Below are 21,276 nucleotides of genomic sequence, written 5' to 3'. Positions count from 1 at the left end.
ATTTAATTTAAAAAAATTAACTAATAATTCAAAAAATTAATTTAACCAAAAAAAGTTATTAGAGAATTAAAAAAAGTAATAAAAAATTAAATAATTATATTTTAATTAATAAGAACTAATAAAAAAATTAATAAAATTAATTTAATAAAAGAAAATTAATAAAATTAATTTAATTAAAAAAATTATTAAAAAATTAATAAAAGGTAACTACTGAAACCAGAAAATTATTGAATTTAGTTAAAATAATAAAAACTAATTAATTTAATTAATTTAATTAAGAACAACTAAAAATTATTAAATTAAATTAATTAATTTAATTTATTAAAAAATTAAAAAAACTAAAATTATATTTAATTAAGAACAACTAATTAAAAAAATAATTTAAATAAAAAATAATAAACACATTAATTTAATTTAAAAAATTTAATTAAAAACTAAATTATACTTACGCTTTACTTAAATAAATAGAAAAAAATTAAAAATAATAATTTAGTTATTCAAAACTAATTAATTAAAAAATAATAGTATTAAATTAATTGCAAATAATTAAGAAAAAATAAATTCATAAAAATTAAGTGTGATTGAAATACTTTTATTTAAAAAAAATTAATAAAAGGTATTCAAAACAAATTAACAGGAGAATTTAAATTAAATTAAAAATTCAATTAAATTAAATTTACGCTTTACTTAAACAAATAAAATAAAAATAAAAATAAAAAATAAAAATTAAATTATTAAACACTAATTCATTCAAAAATTAATAAAATTAATTTAATTTAAAATATAAGTAAAAATAAAATTTATAAAAATTTATTATAATTAAAATAATTTTATTTGAAAAAATAATAAAAGTAAGTTTAAATAATTAAATTTGAAAAAAAAAATTAATAAAAGAAAATATAATAAATAAAACGTGTTATTTCTTAAAATCCTTTACACCCTGTTATGTTCTGTTTCTTTCCCATGGCTTGATGTCCTGAATGTTTTACACGTATTGTTGTAAGCCAAGACACTGCATTTCTTCTCTCATTTTAGCAAACTAATTATATTGGCTCTAAAACTGTAATATCCTTCATTCAGGATATGCCTACAGGGTGTCTAATATGAAAATATATTTTCTAAAACCATTTTCTCAGCATTATCCTACGAAGCACGCCACCCAGCGCGCATTAGCCTTGTCTGGGTAGTAACCTCCGCTAGCTAAATTGATGTCCTTGCTACAACAGACAGCTCTGTAGTGACTTTGCGTGCCAAAAGTATGGCCTTCCAGCGTCCACACGATGACAGCTAGGCTTCCAACACGCACGCCAATGCCTCCAAGCAAACGTCGAATGTCATATGAGTCAGAAGGCAGCAAACAGCGACCGCAAGTGCATTCAATCATTCAAGTGGCGACAGGAGACAGTGAAAATATTTGCGAAAGGACAACGGCACGAAAGGATAAGCGAGCGAGTGGATGCCAAAAGCAATATAAAAATTGGAGAAAATGCTACAAACAGTGCAATGTTGTTGGTGTCTTTTCTAGCAAATCATAGCTAAATGTCAACAAAGCAATTGCTTTTGTATGCATAACTGACAGACGTTACTGACGGTTATTTGACACCAGCGCGCAGAATATGCCAAAAAGCAGCATGAAAACAAAGTGAATACAATAATCAGCAATCAAAGTAGACAAAAGGAAGCGCAAGCCAGCAACACCCAACCACGACGACAGCAAAGTAACACGGCAGCAGTAGAAATAGTAATATTGTAGCATACACTCAGGCGCTGACAGAGCAGTTGAGCAGGAAGCGCTGCAAACTGATGCGAGTAAAAAGTGAAATAAGTGAAGCGAAAATTTCCAAAAATTGGCAGTGAACTAAAAATTAAATATTTTCAAAAATTTAATAAAAATAAAAATTAGCACAAAAAATTAATTAAAAATATACTTAGGCAGATAAGTTTGTGGCAGTGTGTGGGAAAAAATTATATAAAAACTTTTGCTCGCATGCGGCATGCCATTGAGTAACTGTAAGGCGTAGCTAAAACAACAAAAACAAAAGCAGGTGTTCACAAGACAGCAGCTGCGTCAACAGCAATAGAAACAACAACAATAATATTTGTAAAGCAACAAAACGCGATTACATAAATATTAATTAGCATAAAAGTAGAGTTGAAGGCGTTCGATCGAAGTCAACGCACAGCAGCGTGTGTCCAAGCACACACTCACAAACACAAGCGCGAGCATAGAGCGTGAGGAAGTGCCCAGTAATGGCAGCGTGAGCATATTGATTGCACAACAACAAGTTAGCAAGTGAATAAAAAGTTACAATTTAATTGAAAGGCAGTGAAACAAAGACTGAGTGCGGAAGAATTTGGTATTTGTTGTACAACAACAAAAAAATCTAAAGAAAAACTTACAAAAAAGTTACTAAACTTATAAAAAAGGAGTGTTAATAAATTTGAAACAGAAAAAGTAAAAAAAAAATAGGAGAACTCTGGAAACTACTTCATACGATTCAACGCAAACAAAAGCAACGCACGCTGTAAGCAGAAAAAATAGCAATAACAAAACTAAAACAGCAGCAAAACTCCTTTAAGGCATAGAGGTAAGCTAAGCAATGCACATTGTAAATTTACATTTTAAAAATATAACAAAATATAACAAAAAAAATAGTTTGGCTAACATAATGTGTCATTAAAAGCCTTCTGTAAAAATCGCTCCTAAAGTTATGCTTTTAAGTACTAAACTCTCACAAAAAACGTTCCTAAATGTATACTTCTAAATAATATACTCAACAAAAGCAATACTAAGCTAACTTTACTCGTAAAAGTATACTTGAAAATATTGTGACCTGCCAGAACTACTCATAAAGGTATACTTTCATTTACTGTATTAAAAATATATACATACATATTTTTAAAAATATATCAAAAGGTATCAAAAATTAGTTTGGCTAATATAAAGTGTAACAGAAATCGTTCTGAAAAACCACTCCTAAAGCTATACTTCTATAATACCACTCCTAAAGCTATACTTCTAAATAATATGCTCCGTCAAAAACCATTCCTAAATGTATACTTCTGTGTACTATACTACCTCAACTTCACTCCTAATGGTATACTTCAAAATATTGAAAGGTTATACAAAAATCGCTCCTAAAGGTATACTTTCATATAGCATATTAAACACAACGTAAAATTACTAGCTTATTGAACCTCGTACAACAGTTTAATTACTCGACAAAAATATGTATTTCAATTTTGCTGTCAAAAAAATAAAAAATTTTCCAATTATCAAACAAATGATAATTGGAATAATTTGTTGCATAGTTTTAGGTGTATTTACAACTTTTTTTAAGTTCACCCACAACTTTAGAATCATTCTAACAGCCGACAATTCGCACTAAAACAACTTTAGGAGACCCCAATCATTTCTTTGGTTTTTTTCTAAAAAGTTTGCTGTAACATTTTAGTGTCTCAGCATTGCCACATGTCGATATTTTGGTATGCGAACTACTAACTCAAAGCTCAGAGTAGAAAAATGTGTATGAAAACAAGGCAAAGTGACCTTAGGTCTCTTTCTACCACCTTGAAAGGCAGTACTAAGTTCGACTCTTATTCAAAGTAGCAGAACTTGAAGACGTTTGTAACGGTAAAGTAATATTCCTATCCAGTCGGTGCTCGTTGCCCAGACAACGCAGGATAAACGACCATCTACTCCATATCCTCTATTGCATCCACCTTGCAGAGCTGGCTGGCCCTTCAATGGATAAGGAATAAGCTATGATCTTGAGAGTGACAGATCTCACCTCTTCAAGCATGATTTTGTAATTGGTGTTCCCGTCTTTATTCTGTTGTTGTGGTCAAATATGGCTTGGGGGCATCTCGCTACTCCTTCAAAATTATTTTTCCGCGAGAAAGGCGGTGAAAAGTTATGGATTTGTAGGTGAAGATCCGGTTCCAAATTCCGGTGGGATTACTACAGCTAAAAGTTACAACACCATTAACAAGGGGTCACTTAAGATCTTTGTATTGCGTAGAGAGTAATGTGCAAAGTATAAATATTCATCGAAACCCTTTCAGGGGTTACATTTGTTTTGAATTCGGTACTGTTAGCTTGACTTTACAAACACCAATGAATATTTTTTCCTTTCTCTATCTCTTTTTACTCCTATGTCGTCTTCCTCATCAGCTAACTCTCAATTGTGGGCCATAATTATCATTATTTTATGAGAACATAACCCTCTCGTAAGGAATACTGCTGATTCGGCAAACATTTCTGAACTGAATTTCAATTAAAATTACTTCGAAATTTGCTAATAACTGTAATAGTACTTTAAATTTATGAGTTTACATGCTAAATATACAAATATCACAACCCTTTCGAAAATGACAGGCCATTAAAAAAGAGCAGCAGTTACTGGCGGGGGATGAGTGACAAAATATGGATAAAGTTTTAATGAAATAATGCGGCGTAAAGTGAAGGCGGGTCAACTGCGAATAATCGCTACAACATGTGGTCAACTATTAAGCTGCCAAAAAGAAAAAATTAAATGACCCAGTAGGAAAAATATAGTCAAAATGAATAAAGGAAGAATAAAATTTGACATTAAAAGAGAATATTTATTGAATGTACTGAAAAAATATATAAATTAAATATAATTAGTTGTCGAAGGAAAAAAAAATAAATGACCCAGTAGGAAAAATATAGTCAAAATGAATAAAGTAAAAATGAAATTTGACATTAAAAGATAATATTTATTGAATGTGCTGAAAAAATATATAAATTAAATATAATTAGTTGCCCAAAAAAAAAAAATTAAGTGACCCAGTAGGAAAATAATAGTTGAAACTAATTAAAGAAAATTATATAGCGTTAGAAGAACTACTATTTGGGAAATAATTTTAAAAATATATAAATTAGCTATAATTAATTGTCAAATGGAAAAGATCACCCAGTAAGAAAAATTTAGTTGAATTCTAAAGAAGATTATTTGGCGTTAGAAAAGCTAATATTTAGGAAATAATTTTAAAAATTTTCAAAAGATAAAAATTTATAAAGGTAAAAACTTAACTGACCCACTAGGAAAAATATGGTTGAATTTAAACAGCAAAAATTATATGGCATTAGAAAACTTAATATTTTGGGAGAAAATTAAAAAAAAAAAACTAAAAAAAAAGAAATACTATAAAAAACAATTTTTTCAGACCATTTTTCTGCTGTTTCTTTTCTACCTAACCTGGTCTTTATAGATCAGTTAACCTCTATATTTTTTTTATGTAAACCAAAAATTTCTCACTGACCCGTCAAACACTCACAAACAATTTTTTTGTGCCAGAAAATTATTTTATTGCTGTCCGCATGTAATGTGTGTGAATGTGTACTGCGTGCAAGTTTCTGCGCCTAAAAGCCCATATGCTCATCCTTAACACCAACAACGAACGACTAGCCGACACTTGAACGTCCGTTTGCGGGTCATGACCAATGCACAAATACAAAAGCGCAACAGCACACAGACATGCGACCCACACAAGCACACACGCATGCATAGAAAAACTATTTTTGAGCACCCAAACACACACATACACACTCAATTACACAAATACACAGTTGGCAAATCGCTTAGTCAGCCGCTCAAAGCAGCGTTTACTCACTCTTCGAGCGAAATTTGTCGTCTAAACACGAAATTAGTCCTTTGGGCGTGCATTTTTAACTGTTTCCGTTATTGTTGTTGTGGTTGCTGTAGTGGTTGCCGCTTTTGTTTGCGGAAAGTACGCACAGAATTTATTTTAAGCAGACTCTTGGGTACAATTTTTGTTTAGTTTTAAAATGTTTGCGTAGTTTGTGGGATTTTACGAAATTATTAATTTGTTTTTCATTTAAGAGCATAATTAATTATGAAATTATGGAATTGAAATAAAAATATAAAAAAAAAATCAAATTTAAAAATAAAAAAACATAAAAAGAAAATTAAAAAAAACAATAATATTAATAACTAAAAAAAAATATAAAAATCTCTCTTTATTACAAAAATAATTAAAATTCTCTTAAAAAATGCTTTCCTTTTAAGTTTTCTTTGAATAAATTATTTTTTTTAATTATTATCTTAAAAATAAAAATTTAAAAAAAATTATAATTAAATTTAAAAATAATTAAATTTTTTTTAAAAATTGTTCTCCTTTTAAGTTTTGAAAAACAATGAAGTTTTATTAAAACACTAAAATAAATAATAACACATTAAAAAACAATGTTTCTCTTCCAACTTAAAAAAAAAATTGCTATACTTTAAATTTATTTTTTTGAAAATTTTATTAATTTTTCGAAAAACAAATTATATTTAAAGGTTTCGCCACTTTTTTTTTCAAAATAAAAAAAATTAAGAAATTTTTTTAAATTAAATTAAAAAAAAATTAAATAAAATAAAAAAAATTAAATAAAATTAAAAAAAAAAAAATTAATAAAAAAATATAATTTTAATTAATTTTTTTGAAGAATTCTTAATTAATTAATTTTAATTTTTGAAAAACAAATATATGTTTTTCGAAAATATCAATATTTTTAAAATAGTATTTTTCAATTTTTTTTTTTAGTTTTCAAAAATTGGAAAAACATCAAAAAAAATTTAATATTTGAAGGAAAATTTTGATCTGAAATAAAAAAAAATATTTTTAAAAAACAACTTAAACAAAAACTATTAAAAAATAAATGTTTTCGGAAATGGAAATATTTGAAATAATTTTTCGAAAATATTAACATTTTTAAACAAAATTTTTTTTTTAAATTTTCAAAAATTGGAAAAACATCAAAAAAAATTTAATATTTTAATTTTCAAAAATTGGAAAAAACATCAAAAAAAATTATTTGAAGGAAAATTTTGATCTGAAATAAAAAAAAATATTTTTCAAAAACAACTTAAACAAAAACTATTAAAAAATAAATGTTTTCGGGAATGGAAATATTTAAAATAATTTTTCGAAAATATTAACATTTTTTAAATAATATTTTTTAACTTTTTTTTTTAATTTTCAAAAATTGGAAAAACATCAAAAAAAATTTAATATTTGAACGAAAATTTTGATCTAAAATAAAAAAAAATATTTTTAAGAAACAACTTAAACAAAAAGTATAAAAAACCTATATGCTTTCGGAATTGGAAAATTTTTAATATTATAACAAAAATATTAAGGAATACATAAAAAAAAAAGCTTTATTAAATCGCAAATTTTTTATATAAAAAAAATTTAAGAAGACATTTAAATATTTGTTGTCAAAAAAATTATTTAGTTAAAATATTTATTTTATTATAACTTAAATTTTTATCATAAAAACATTTTTCCCTGAAGAACAATTTTATTAAATTTTTTTAAAATAAAAAATTAAATTCGGTTACGCAATATTTCTTAAATATTCAATTAAAAAAAATTAATTTAAAAAATATTTTTTACAAAAAAATTTATAAAATTATGAAAATACAAATATTTGTTGTTTAAAAACATTTAGTTAAAAATATTTATTTTAGTAAAAATTTAATTTTTATCATGAAACCATGTATTAAATTTATTTAATAAAATTAAATTAAATTAAATTATATTTTATAAAAAAAATTAATTTTATAATAAAAATAAATTTTATTATTTTATGTTTTTAAATAGAAAATTAAAAAATATCTTGTATTAAAAAAAATAATACAACTAAATATTTTTTTATAAAAAATTATGAAAATACAAATATTTTTTGTTAAAAAACATTTATTTAAAAATATTTATTTTAGTAAAGATTTAACTTTTTTCATAAAAACATTTTTGTTTTTTTGAAAAAGTATTTTATTAAATTCGAATTAAATTTGGTTATGTAAATTTTCAATTATAAAATATGTTTTTAAATTAAAAAAATATTTTTGTTATAAAATAATATTTTTGTAAAAACAATAAAAAAAATATTTTATTTAAAGCACTTTAAATTGCAAACTAAAAAATATATTTACTGTAAAAAAATATTTTTGTTTTAATATTGTTTAACCATTTTTCGTTTCATTATTAGTTTTTAATAATAATTGTAATTACTTAAAATTTCTTAAAATTTTGATATGTAACAATTTTTATTATTTAAATAATTTTTTCAAATAAAAACTTTTATAAATTTTTTTTTAAGATTTTTTCTTTAAAATATTTTTTAAAAAATATTTTCGAAAATATTTTTTTTTATTTTCTTTCAAAATAATTAATTTTTGAGAGTTTTTGTGTGCCTGAACAATGCCTTTCACTTGTCTAAAATTCGATTGAAAAGCACACACTTCACATTTCCCAAAACTCAATAATCAGCCGAGAAAAGCTGACAAGAAATCGTAAAAATTGCAAATGCAAACTGGCTCAAGGCAGTGCATTGACAAAAATCACAAGTATGCACGAGCGCCAGCAAAAACAAAAATGAAAATAGAAAAAGTAATGAAGGCGTTGAAAATTTATGGAAAAAAATAATAGCAACAACAAATTACGCCAAAATGGGCGTCTTACAGCACTTAAAGTATGTAAATATGCCGTTATTTTGGTGCACGAATATACACCAGCTTACAACTATACCACCAACAACGCTGACAATAACAATAACAACAACAATTCGACAATTTTCTATTGTTGTCAACTATTTGCTTAGTCGCTGCTGTGTTTTGACTGACGCGCGCTCGACGCCTCCCCACCCAACCAACCAACCACTTCATCGTCAGCACCTCGACCCCCTGTCATATCCATCATATGCTTATAACTTATACTATAATAAATGTTGTTGTTGTGAATGCATGTGCATGTGTTCGCATATTTTCGGCTCCTTGCGCTTGTTTGCGTTCGTTTTCATTATTTTTGCTGGCATTTTGTTGTTGCTGGTTGTTGTTGTCGCCGCCTTTAGTATGCTTAAGTTCTGCTTTTGTTTGATTGCACTCCACTTGCAACACACACATGCACACATACACAAATGCACTCGCCTACAAGCAGCTGTGCATAAGCACTTTTGTCCACACTCTTGCAAGTCGTTAGCCCGACGTCGAAGGTCAAAAACAGCTGATTACATAATTAAGAGTGCACGAAAAAAGCTCGCACGCGTGTGAGTGTGGGTGTGGGTAGTGATAAACGACGCAAACTATACAAGAAAAGGGACGATACTAGCTTGTATACATACATATATACATACATACACATATACAGTTATACATACATATATGTATGTATGAATTTGTGTTTGTAAGCCATAGGGTGGCAAGTAGTAGAGATATATTTTTTGAATATAATAAAACAACTAAATTATTTAAATTGGCGAAAATTTTTATGTATGGAAAGATTTATTGCAATATTTTTTATTTCATAGTAAGTAAAAAAAAAAAATTTATCAAAAATAATTAATTATAATAATTACTAATTTTAATGAACTAAAGAGCAATTAAAGAAAATTTAATAAATTAAATAGTCAACAATCCATCTGACAACTTTAGATTTTATTAGAAAAATTGTATGATTTAAATTAAATTAAAAAAAAAAATCAATTAAAAAAAATTAATTTAAAAAAATAATTTAAAAAATAATTAAAAATAATTTATGAAAAAAATTAAATGAAAAAAAATCAAAAAAATTTGATTTAAATAAAATTAAAAAAACGTAATTAAAAAAAATTAAACTAAAAAAATTTATTTCAAAAAAATAATTTAAAAAATTAAAAAATTATTTAGTTTAAAAAAAATGTAAAAAATAAAAAAAAAAATTAATTATGAAAAAAAAAATTTTAAAAAAAAAAATGAAATAATTAAATAAAAAAAATAAACTAAAAAAATTATTTAAAAAAAAATTTATTAAAAAATTAACTATAAAAATTAGTTAGATTTAATTAAAATTAATTAAGCAAAAAAATAATTAATTAAAAAAATAATTAATTAATTAAAAAAAATTCGTTAATTAAAAAAACTAATTAATTTAAAAAAATTAAATAAAAAATAATAATTAAATAAAAATTTTAATTTAATTTTTTTACACAAAAAATTTGGAAAAAGAAAATATATGAATTCCAAAACAAAAACAAAATATTAAATCAAAACCTATTTTCCAAATCCTATTTTAAAATTTGAATTGTTGTTATTAGTCAGAAAAGTTATACAAACTCTAGCTTGAAACAGAATGTTTAAAAATGAAGCAGAAGCAGAGCACGTGGTTTTGTTCTAGGTGGCAACGACTATGAGTAACAATAAAGTCGCGCTGCCGCCACAATTCCATTGACTAGTAGCACAAAAAGCAACAACCAAACCGAAACTCACCGAAAAACTACCAACTAAAAACCCCAAAAACTGCAAACTACTACAGATACAAGTAGGAACAACAACAGTGCCACCAAAAATTCTGGAACTGCCAAATAACGTAAGAAAACTAGAAACACAACAACAAAAATGAAGCAGCCAAGTGAAAAATTTCATGAAAACAACATAAAAAACAACAACACATATACGCTTACAACTTTTAATTGTGGTTGTTGCCACCAAAAACACTGCTATTGCTGTTGTTGCTGCTGACGTTGCCGCCGCCACGGCGTCGATCGATATGTTACCGAAAAAGTCACTCACCCACACTCACACACACACATACATACACACAAGGGCGCGCATTTTTCACCGAAAAACTCATAAAGCGACAGATAGCAAAACAACAACGTAAATTGCCAACAACAACAACAGTGGGTGAACAAAGTCAGCAAGGCAATAAAAGTGGGAGCGACGGAGCGGAAGTGTGGGAGATCACACAGTCAAAACTGGTGTAGAAAGTAAGAGAGTGAGAGTGCGTATGGAAGTCGGGAGTGTGAGTGTGGTGTGTGCATTGGGTTAGCCAAGTCAACGACGCTGTTGGCAAACTACTGTAGTTTCCGTTGGCCCATAACCACTTTCCGGTACAACAGCACACTGTGTATGAGTGACATTTGCGGTGCGTTCTACACAAATGACAACAACAACAGGATTTTAAAACATTTAGACATTATGAAAACCAACCCGGTAGGAAAGTGGAGTAAGCAGAGCTGAAGTTGTTGATTTCAAGTTGGTTGGATTTGGCAGAAGTGAGTGAAAATTTGAGCTTATCAGCAACATTTGCCTTGTAATTGACAACAACAACCACAAGATTTTACAACAGTTAGGCAACATGACTAACAACCCTGTAGGAAAATGCGGATAGTAGTTGACTACAAGTGGCATCATTCGACAAAAAGAGAGAAAAGAGAGCGTAAATTTGAAATAAACAAGATCCAAAACTCTAAATTTCGAATGAGCGAATTTTCCTACCGTGCACTGCCATCTAGGCACCGGTTTTGTCAACGTGCGTGAAGTTTTACAGCGAAAGACAACGGAAGCGTTGCTAAAATCAAACAAAAATAACAAATAGACACGGCAAAAAGTTAAGTGCATGCGAGAGAAAGAGTGCGAGAGTGTGAGCGAGGGAGAGCGTGTGCCTAAGTGTGTGCGAGAAGTGGCAAATTTGTGCGCTGCATTGCCACAGCTGCATATTAAAATTCATAAAAAGGAATTTTTGAATTTTAGCAGCACTTTTCCGGCCTTACTCCGCGCCGCAACGGCATTTTATGGCTCTCTACATGTCATTTGCTTGCCAAACCGCGCCAAGACAACGCAATCGCTTCCGTTCGCACGTATACAAACGCTTGTGGTTAAACTCCTATTTGCATATTACATACTTATGTGAGCGTGTATATGTGTATGTACATATGTACGTGTGCACTGCTTTGCTATATGCCAACACATGTAAATTTATGCCAAGCCATGGCTTACAGAGGCGTTCACCGGCGAATGTCTGTTCGCACGCCTTCCGCTACGAGTTGGTTATTTGTTACGTATACGCCATGGTGCGCTTTGGCAAAATAACTTTTCATGCGTAAATGAAGAAATTTGAGGCATGAATTTTTAAATTTGCACACGAAAATTTGGTGAGTCACATTTTTTACACAAATTATATGCATAAATTAAAACGGCGAAATGACAGGGAGGTAACGAAACAGGTATGACCGTATGTAATAACAAATAAATAAATTAAAAATGGAAAAAATTTAAAAAATTAAAAAAAAAAAATTAAATTAATTAATCAAATTGAAAAAAAATTAATTTAATTTAACAGAAATAAAAATAAATATTAAATAATAATTGTTTAAAAAAAACGAAAAAATTATATTTTGAAATTTTTTTTTTTAAGTTATTATTTTTATTTTTATTTAATTAATTTAATTTTTTTAATTTTTTCAAAAATTCAAAAAAATTATAAAATTTTAACTTAACATAAATAAAAATAAATATTAAATAACAATTCATTAGAGAAAAAATATTACTTTTTAATTTTATAATTTTTCATCGTTTTTTTTTTTTAATTAGATTAAATCAAAACAATAAAAGCAAAAACGATTTTAAAATTGTTTCAACAAATTACGCATTTTAATTATTCATAGCAAATAAAAAAATATAAAAAAAAAATAAAAAAAATAAATAATAAAAAAATATAAAAAAATATAAAAAAAATTTAAATAACACAAACAATAATAATTAAATAAGCAAAAATAAAATGAGAATAAACAAAAATATAAGTTCAAAAAATTAAAATTATATTCTGTTAACGAAAAAAAAAATACAATATTAACTTCATTCTTTAATTTTTTCATACATATTTGTGTATTTCTTCATTAATTATTTTTAATTTAATTTTTTATTCTTTCATATTTCTTCATTCATTAAAAACATATACATACATATAGATATGTATGTATGTATGTATATTAAAAAGTATTTAAAATTAATAAAAATTAAAAGAAAAAGCTTTCTAAAGTTATTAAATTAAATTAAATGAAAATTTAATAGTTCAAAAATTAAATAAAATTAATAAAAAAATTTATTTTGTTCAATTTAATTAAAACGTAAAATTGACATATTGCTTACTACTTTAATTTTACTACTTCAATTTTTTAATAGACTTATAAAAAATTTTACAACTTGAAAAATAAATTTAAAAAAATTCATAATATATTAAAACAATTTAAAAAATTTACAATATGAATTACATTAGAAAATATAAATTAAGAATAAAAAAGTTAAAGTAAAAAATAGAAAAACTTAAAAATTAAAAAAAAAAATATAAATAAAATTTAAAAAAATAATTAAAGAAAAAAAAAACAATAATAATTAAAATAATAATTAATAATTAAAATTAAAATAAAATAGAGAACACTTTTTCCATAATTTATTTTAATTAATATTTTTCCTTTGTTGTTGTAGCGGCAATTACTTTTTTTTAATTTAATTAAAGATCAAAAGTCTTTATTAAATACTTTTTATTTAATAGATATGTAAAAAGTTTACGACTTGAAAGAAAACATTAAAAAATAAAGTAAAAAATCCATTAAAAAAATTTTAAAATATTTACCAAGATAAAAAAAATTAAAATAAAATAGAGAAAAAATTAAAAATTAAAAATTAAAAAAACAATTTAAAAATTAATTATGTTAAAAAAATATATACCAAGAATAAAAAAATTAAAGTAAAATAGAGAAAAAATTAAAAAAAAATGTTTATAAAAATTAATTATGTTAAAAAATTATATACCAAGAATAAAAAAATTAAATTAAAATAGAGAAAATATTAAAAATTAAAAATTAAAAAAAAAATGTTTATAAAAATAAAAATTAATTATGTTAAAAAAATATATACCAAGAATAAAAAAATTTAAGTGAAGTAGAGAAAAAAATAAACAAAAAATATAATTAAAATTAAAAATAAAAAAAAATAATTAGAATTAAAAAAAAAATAATAATAACTAAAATAAAAATAAAATAGAGACAAAATATAAATACTTTTTTCATAATTTATATTGTTTCTTTTTTTTTCTCTGTTATAGCGGTAGAATTCTGCCGAGTTGACAGTCCTTGGCCGGATAAAAATCCGGATCCGTTCCGTTTAGGTATGTATACCCAACTGTAGTGGAAACGATCATTTTTAGCTTATTCTCACTTTCTCTTAAAGTGTCTCATATAGTGTATGTTATAACTTGATATACCGTATTTCTAAATTAGGCATGAAGAATAACATTTTTTTCATATATTGACAAAGAGAAATTGTTCGTTATTTTAGACTAGAAAAACATAACTACTAAAATGTAACCCTAAAAATTCTCTATTATTTGAAAAATAGATAAGATCGTTAACGAATTTGACCCAGCGCACAAACTTACACTCCCATATTTAATACTCTTGGCTTCTGCTCTCACGCTCTAACTTTCAACACATATTTTTACTATGGAAAGGCGTATGACCTCAAAAAGTCTGTCTGCAGATAGAGATGAATGTAGCTAAGAGCATTGCCAGAGCTGACTTAGCTCAAAAACTGTCAAACTCAAATGTTTCTGACGATGAAATTACCCAACTTAACGAAGAGATGTAAAAGTTACTGGTTAAAGCTGAAAAAGTATTAACTTTCCTCAGAGGAAAATGTATTTGAAACATATTTTACAACAACAACAAAAACCAACAACAAATAAAATATGATTATCACTAGATCCACCTAGAAAAGGTCTTCCAAGTGCTCTTCTGATACGAACTGTTTAGTGAACGAATAATCGGAACACCTGGACTCTGAGTTTGAGCTCTAATTTAGAATATATTTTCAAAATCCAGCTTTATATGGAGGCTGTTAGATAGCCTCCGGCGCTGTGAAATAGTGAGATAGGTGAGTTAGGTTTTCAAATTTCGAAAGCATGAAAGTCGAGGATCAACCAGAAGAGGGTTTTTAAACGCTTGGTTCTTGACTGCAAATAAACCGGGATCTATTCCGCTTACTTACAACTGATTTATATGGAAACAGCCACAGTAGTCGTGCGTCGGTGGCAAACTTACGAATGTTTCTTCAGAACAAAGAGAGCAAACAACGATTACAAATTCGCTCGAAGCTTATAGAATCATATATCATAGAATAATAATCATCATCATAGAATAACAAGAAGATTCACATAACATAAAGGATGTAGAGACGCTTAGACAAGCTTCTAGTAAAGATATTACTGCGCAAACTGCAGCAAGAACTCAACAACTAACTAATGCTAGCCTATTACGGCACTTCATTGTCCCCAATAACCTCAACTAAAAATAACATAACCTAAACTAACCTCAAAATTTTATAATCTAACCTCAAAATTTGCATAAAGCGCCATTGTTGCTCTGTCTCAATGAATAAAATTAAAGTTGAATTAGTTTTGCTTGTATTTATTTTGGCATTTACATTGCTATTCAAATTGACTTGCCAACATTTCGTTTTTTTTTTATTTTTGTATAAAAAGCATATGAATATTTAATGCCTTGCATTCACTTGGTCTGAACCAAGACTATACAAATACATAGAAATTTTCATATATGCGAGCATTCAAATGTGATCACACATTGTCTATTTGCTGCGCATGAATTTTTTCATTTACACACAACACAAACAACAGCAACAATAGAAAACAACAAAAAACAACAAAAGGGTAGAAAAACTAGAAATTCCAGCAGAAAACACATGTGACTGCAGAGCGCTCAACCCATCAACGCTCGCAACCGCAGTAGACCCCACGAAGTGACTCCAACCCTCGGCGTTGTTTGCTGCATCAGCTGAAGCTTGTTTCATTGCTGTTGCTGTTGTTGTTGTTGCATTTGTACTGCAATCACCCACACCAGCGCACCAGCAGTTTGCATTGTTTGCACGCTTTACTCGCTGCGGAGTCGAGCAATCAAGCTTTGCTTACCGTTACTCACACTTGGTCGGCAGCAGGGCTACCCTCATACATTGCGCTCGTGCTCGGCAATCTAACAGTACTTCTGTGTTTTTATTTTCTTTTGCCATTTTGTTTGTCATTTCTTCAATTAAAGTTTATTTACATTTTTCAACGTCTGCAAATTTTGCTTTATTTTTCTTTGCTATTTCTGCTTCTTCTTATGCCAGTTGGAATTGGCAGAATTTATGCAAATTTCTTTTAGTTGTGTGCCACAGTGGGTTGAGAGAGTGACGAAGTAAGGTTTTATCAAAGAAAAATAAGAAACTTATCGGCGAATATCAGGTTTAAATCCAAAAACTGCAAAAATGTTTGTTTTCTAATGGAAAATGGTCCTAACCTAGCATTGCCTAAAACCATCCACCACGCCGAAAAGTCTTAAACTTGTAGAACACTTCATTTATAGAAGAATATTAAGAGGCGCACCGCAAATAGTAGAAAAAGTGCGACCTAACCTGTAACGAAAGCAACTATCCCTCAACTCAAATATCATTACGTCTCAGTCTCGAAGCTCCGAGTTCAGTCAACTGTCCCCCAGCTCAAATATCATTACGTCTCAGTCTCGAAGCTCCGAGTTCAGTCAACTGTCCCTCAGCTCAAATATCATTACGTCTCAGTCTCGAAGCTCCGAGTTCAGTCAAGTTTAGGTTTTTGTGGAGTTAGGACATTAAATAAATCTTATATAATCCATCAACAAACCGAAATGGTTTAAAACTTGTAGATCCCCTCATTAATCGTGGAAATATTTCAACATAACTTATAATAGAAACAACTATTTTTCGGTACCAAAGTTCCGAACTCAATCTGGTGCCGATTCATGTAACTAATGTGGAGTTCCGACGTAAAAAAATTCCCGTTAAGTACATCAAACTCACCGAAATGGCTTAAGCCTTGGTGAACCCTCAATTTATTGTTTAAAATTAGGACAAATGGGAGAAAAGGTGCGACCTAACCTATAAAAAGGTGTAAGCTGACTGTATCTGAGCTAAAATGTGTTCCGAGTCTCGATCTCGTATCCTTGAAATCATTAAGAATCAGTTCCGAACATTTATTGAATGAAGCTCTTTACAGAATGAATCTGAAGCTTTGGGCCAACTTGAAAAACCGTAGACTCCACAATAGAATACTTTTGTTAACACAGAACGGCTTACACCATAGATAGTATGTATTACCCGGCACATATTTTCTAACAGCCTACAATTTGGAGTAATATACTTAAGATCTGTTGAACTTTCTTGACTGAATGCAATATAGAACTACCGACCACTTCACACTGATAAAAATGCCGAACCACCTAGTTCATCCATGCCTGCCTTGTTTACAATAAAACCACTACGGTTTCAAAAGCTGAATCCCTCTTCTTGGACCTCTCGGAACACAGAAGAAGCATAATAGGAATAGTCTGACTTAAAGTATATAAAATGTTCTATATATTTTTGACTATATACCACCAAATATATAGGTCGCGGCACATCTTAGGGTATTCAGAAACAATAGATATCAACACTATAAGCTAAAAACATTCAGTGAACTCTTCATAAAGGTCTAGTATGTGAGCGCAGAACTCCAGCGTTGGTTCCTTTTTGGATTCGTGTATTTCGAGTTTGGGTTCTTGAGTTTCGGATCGCAAAATACTTGTAAATTGTTACAAAGTTTGAACAATGCTGGTTGCACTCTTTATCGAAAAGCTCGTAAATTATAGGTATTTAATATTTCCACGGTTCTATTGTGGAGTGGAATTCATTCATCCGATCACTCTGGTTCATCAACTAGAGTTTGCGGCCTCACTCATATAATTCTTACAGTAAGAAATTGATGTTACCAGGTTTCAGACCAACGATGTATAGTAAGCAATCACGCTAAAGTTCGAAGAATGCTAGAGTCCTTACTGTTCATTTGGGGCTTCCTTCATTTTTAGTTGAAAGAAACCGTCATCAAATATATACTAAAGTAAGTATATACGGATTTTCCTGATATCTGAGCCAAAAAACTCCGATCACCGCTGATACATGATCGAGTCCTCACTCCATCACCTAGACTTACAATTCGTCAATGAAGAATTTTCAGACCGAAAGCATAAATTATGCTGATGAGGCTCGAAGAATACTAGAGACTTTCCCGTTCAATTTCATAAATTTTAATAGGGAAAAACCCTAAAAACCAAGAATATAAAGGATCTTGTTGAGATCTGAGCTTACAGGTTATTCTTTCAAAAAACTCCAGAAATAGAGTGTGGATCTCGTTGAAAAAAAAAACGATAAGAATCTCGACGATAAAGATCTCTCTTACAAAGAAGTTTACTAAATAATTTTCAATGCGTCGAAACCTTGTTAGTCACTTCTAAGTATTAGTCGCTTGAAAACATCAGTAACTTCCTTCTCTACACCATATATATATAGACCCGACGGGGGTGAGCACCTCAGCATCTGGAAACCTCAGTGGTACTAACCAAGTATTATTTAAAAAATACTTTTCTCCGAATCGCATTGAAACTCCAGTTTACCTTCATTCACTCGATCGAGTTTAAGGTCCTTGGCTAGTTATTAATACACCACCTACTGTCGATGTAGACGCGAGAATCTTTTTGGACGTGTTCGTAAACTATTTTTCAACCCACTTAAAGTTTATTAGGCGCATAAAAAAAATTTCCCTCCGAATCGCATCAAAACTTAGGTGGACCTTCAGTAAGTCGACACTAACCGATTACTCAACGAACTGTGTATATGTATGGTTGTGTGTGTGAATCAATATGGCTGCAGACAAGCAACTCTGTGTTATGTAAGTAAACCCAAATGCATTACTGTAGCGATGGCAACAATAACATATTTGGGCGTAAATGTGTTGCCATGTCGTTTTACGGTACATAAACTATATGCATGTGTATGTGTGTGTGTGTGTGTGTGTGCAGTCTGTAATTGACATTGACTTGTTTGTCGTTATGGCGCATGTCGTTGCCCCATTGTTAGTGTCATTGCAATTGTAAAAATGCATTCTTGTTTACACAAAACAAGAAGCGACAACAATAACAACAACAAAAACAAAAAAAAAGATAACAAAAACAACGGCATGACAACAACCACAGCTGTGAGGCAAAAATTCTGGGAAAAAAATTAAGTAAAAAGTTATAAAGGAGAAAGGAATAACAAAGAAAGCACGAAAGAGTTCAACTTAGTGACAACCATTAGCAGTGAAAAACAACAATAACAAGAGCAATGAGTGGCAGGCAATTTCGTGCAACGGCAAAAGAAGTGAGTGCTCAAGAAAGTAAGCTTCTGTTATGGTAGTTACAGCAAATTTGTCTATTAAAAAGCGATAAATTGTGGCGAGCAGACAAAGTTAGTGGAAGAAGAAGAAGAGATTACGAATTTGCTTCGTAAAAAGAAACATGTTGCAAACTTGAGAGTAATTGCCAATCTAGAAGTGAACTTTCGAACTTTTTTAGATCTTTATCTTGATTTTGATCGTTCGGTTTGTATGGCAGCTATATGCTATAGTTAGCCAATCTGAACAGTTTCCTCTGAGATTGTAGCGCTGCCTTAGATAATACTCTATGCCAAGTTTCGTGAAGATATCTAGTCAGATAAAAAAATGCCATACAAGGACTTGATTTTAATCGGTAAATTTGTATGGCAGCTATATGCTATAGTGAACCGATCTGAACAGTTTCCTCTGAGATTGTAGCGCTGCCTTAGTTAATACTCTATGCCAAATTTTAAGAAGATATCTCGTCAGATAAAAAAATGCCATACAAGGACTTGATTTTAATCGGTAAATTTGTATGGCAGCTATATGCTATAGTGAACCGATCTGAAAAATTTCCTCGGAGATTGAAGCATTGTCTTGGCTAATAATCCATGCCAAATTTTAAGAAGATATCTCGCCAAATAAAAAAGTATTCCATACAAGGCCTTGAGTTTGAACGATCAGTTTGTATGGCAGCTACATGCTATAGAAGACCAATATCGGCGATTCCGACAAATGAGCAGCCTCTTGGGGAGAAAAGAATGTGTGCAAAATTTCAGTTCGATGGCTCAAAAACTGAGGGACTAGTTGGTGTACGGAGGCACATGGCTAAATCGATTCAGCTCGTCCTAAATGTCTATATTTTGCAGATTCTACGACATTTTCTTCTAGGTCAGTGTGGCTTCAGGCCTGGAAAATCAACACCATGCGCCAAATCTTGGTGAAAAGTGGATCGACACACACTATCTCTTCGTCAATTTCAAAGCTGCTTTTGACAGCACGAAAAAGATGTGCCTTTATGCCGCTATGTCTGAACTTAGTATCCGCGCAAAGCTAATAGCTGTGCAAGCTGACGTTGAGCAACACCAAAAGCTCCATTAAGATGGTGAAATACTTATTCGAGCTCTTCGATACCAAGCGAGGTTTCAGACAAGGCGACTCTCTATCGTGTGATGTCGATTTTTATGAGTGAAAAATACCTTCTTCAAAATCTAGCTAATAAACAAAACATCCAAAGACTTTGAGACGATCTTATAAGATAAATAAAAAATTGAGCAAGCTTGTTAAGGCTAGATACACCGATCTACCAAATCCGGATGATACAAAAACATAAAGCAATCAATTTCTAAACCTCTCTTTAGCTTCATGAGAGTAAAAGAGCATACTATAGTAGAGTATACTGAAGGCCCTGATATGGACCCACTAGACTACACCAACTTTCTACGATCCTGTAATAGCGTGATAAACTTGTAAAAGTTATTAGAAAGTTAATTGCCATTATAGACATTTAATATATGTAAATACAATAACAACTACAATGCAAAGAGATAATATGAACTGCCAGTAATTGTCTAACAGTTAACGAGCTTAATTAGAAAGCAATTATGTACAGTTATAGTGCGTTAAAATTGTATTGAGCGCAGGCAGTTAGTTGCAGAGAAAAATATAAATGGAAACATATAAGTGTGTATGTATATTAGGGTGCTTCAAAAAAAATTTTAATTTGAAAGTTAGAGAAATTTAGTAATTTTTAAATGCCTATAACTACTCTTCTTACAAAGATAAACATATTTTGCCTAAAAGTCTAATAAAGCGCAAACCCTCAACTTTAAAAATATAAAATGTTTTTTATACCCTGTATAGGGTATATTAAGTTTGACAAGATGTTTGGAACACACAGAAGGAAGCGTCGAAGACCCTATAAAGTATATATATAAATGATCAGTATCTTGAGCTGAGTCGATTTAGCCATGTCTGTCTGTCTGTCTGTCTGTCTGTCTGTCCGTCTGTCCGTCCGTCTGTCTGTATATATACGAACTAGTCCCTCAGTTTTCAAGATATCGTTTTGAAATTTTGCAAACGTCATTTTCTCTTCAAGAAGCTGCTCATTTGTCGGAACGGCCGATATCGGATCACTATAACATATAGCTGCCATACAAACTGAACGAATGGAATCAAGTTCTTGTATGGAAAACTTTCACATTTGACAATATATCTTGACAAAAGTTGGCA

General features: G+C 29.3%; 1 protein-coding gene across 1 annotated transcript in view; it reads left to right on the top strand.

Annotated features, from left to right (window-relative positions):
* Positions 1-1,362: 1,362 nt before the first annotated feature.
* The window catches only part of LOC126760405 (uncharacterized protein CG3556), a 39,841-nt gene continuing 19,927 nt past the window's right edge, over positions 1,363-21,276 (top strand). The window contains exon 1 of the mRNA XM_050476004.1: positions 1,363-2,588. The gene's annotated coding sequence lies outside the window, so the exon portion shown is untranslated. The remainder of the gene's footprint in view (positions 2,589-21,276) is intronic.

The sequence above is a fragment of the Bactrocera neohumeralis genome, chromosome 5 (genome assembly GCF_024586455.1).
Source record: "Bactrocera neohumeralis isolate Rockhampton chromosome 5, APGP_CSIRO_Bneo_wtdbg2-racon-allhic-juicebox.fasta_v2, whole genome shotgun sequence".
Classification (NCBI taxonomy): domain Eukaryota; kingdom Metazoa; phylum Arthropoda; class Insecta; order Diptera; family Tephritidae; genus Bactrocera; species Bactrocera neohumeralis.
Note: the sequence above shows the minus strand (reverse complement) of the source record. Positions and strands in the feature narration are given on the sequence as shown.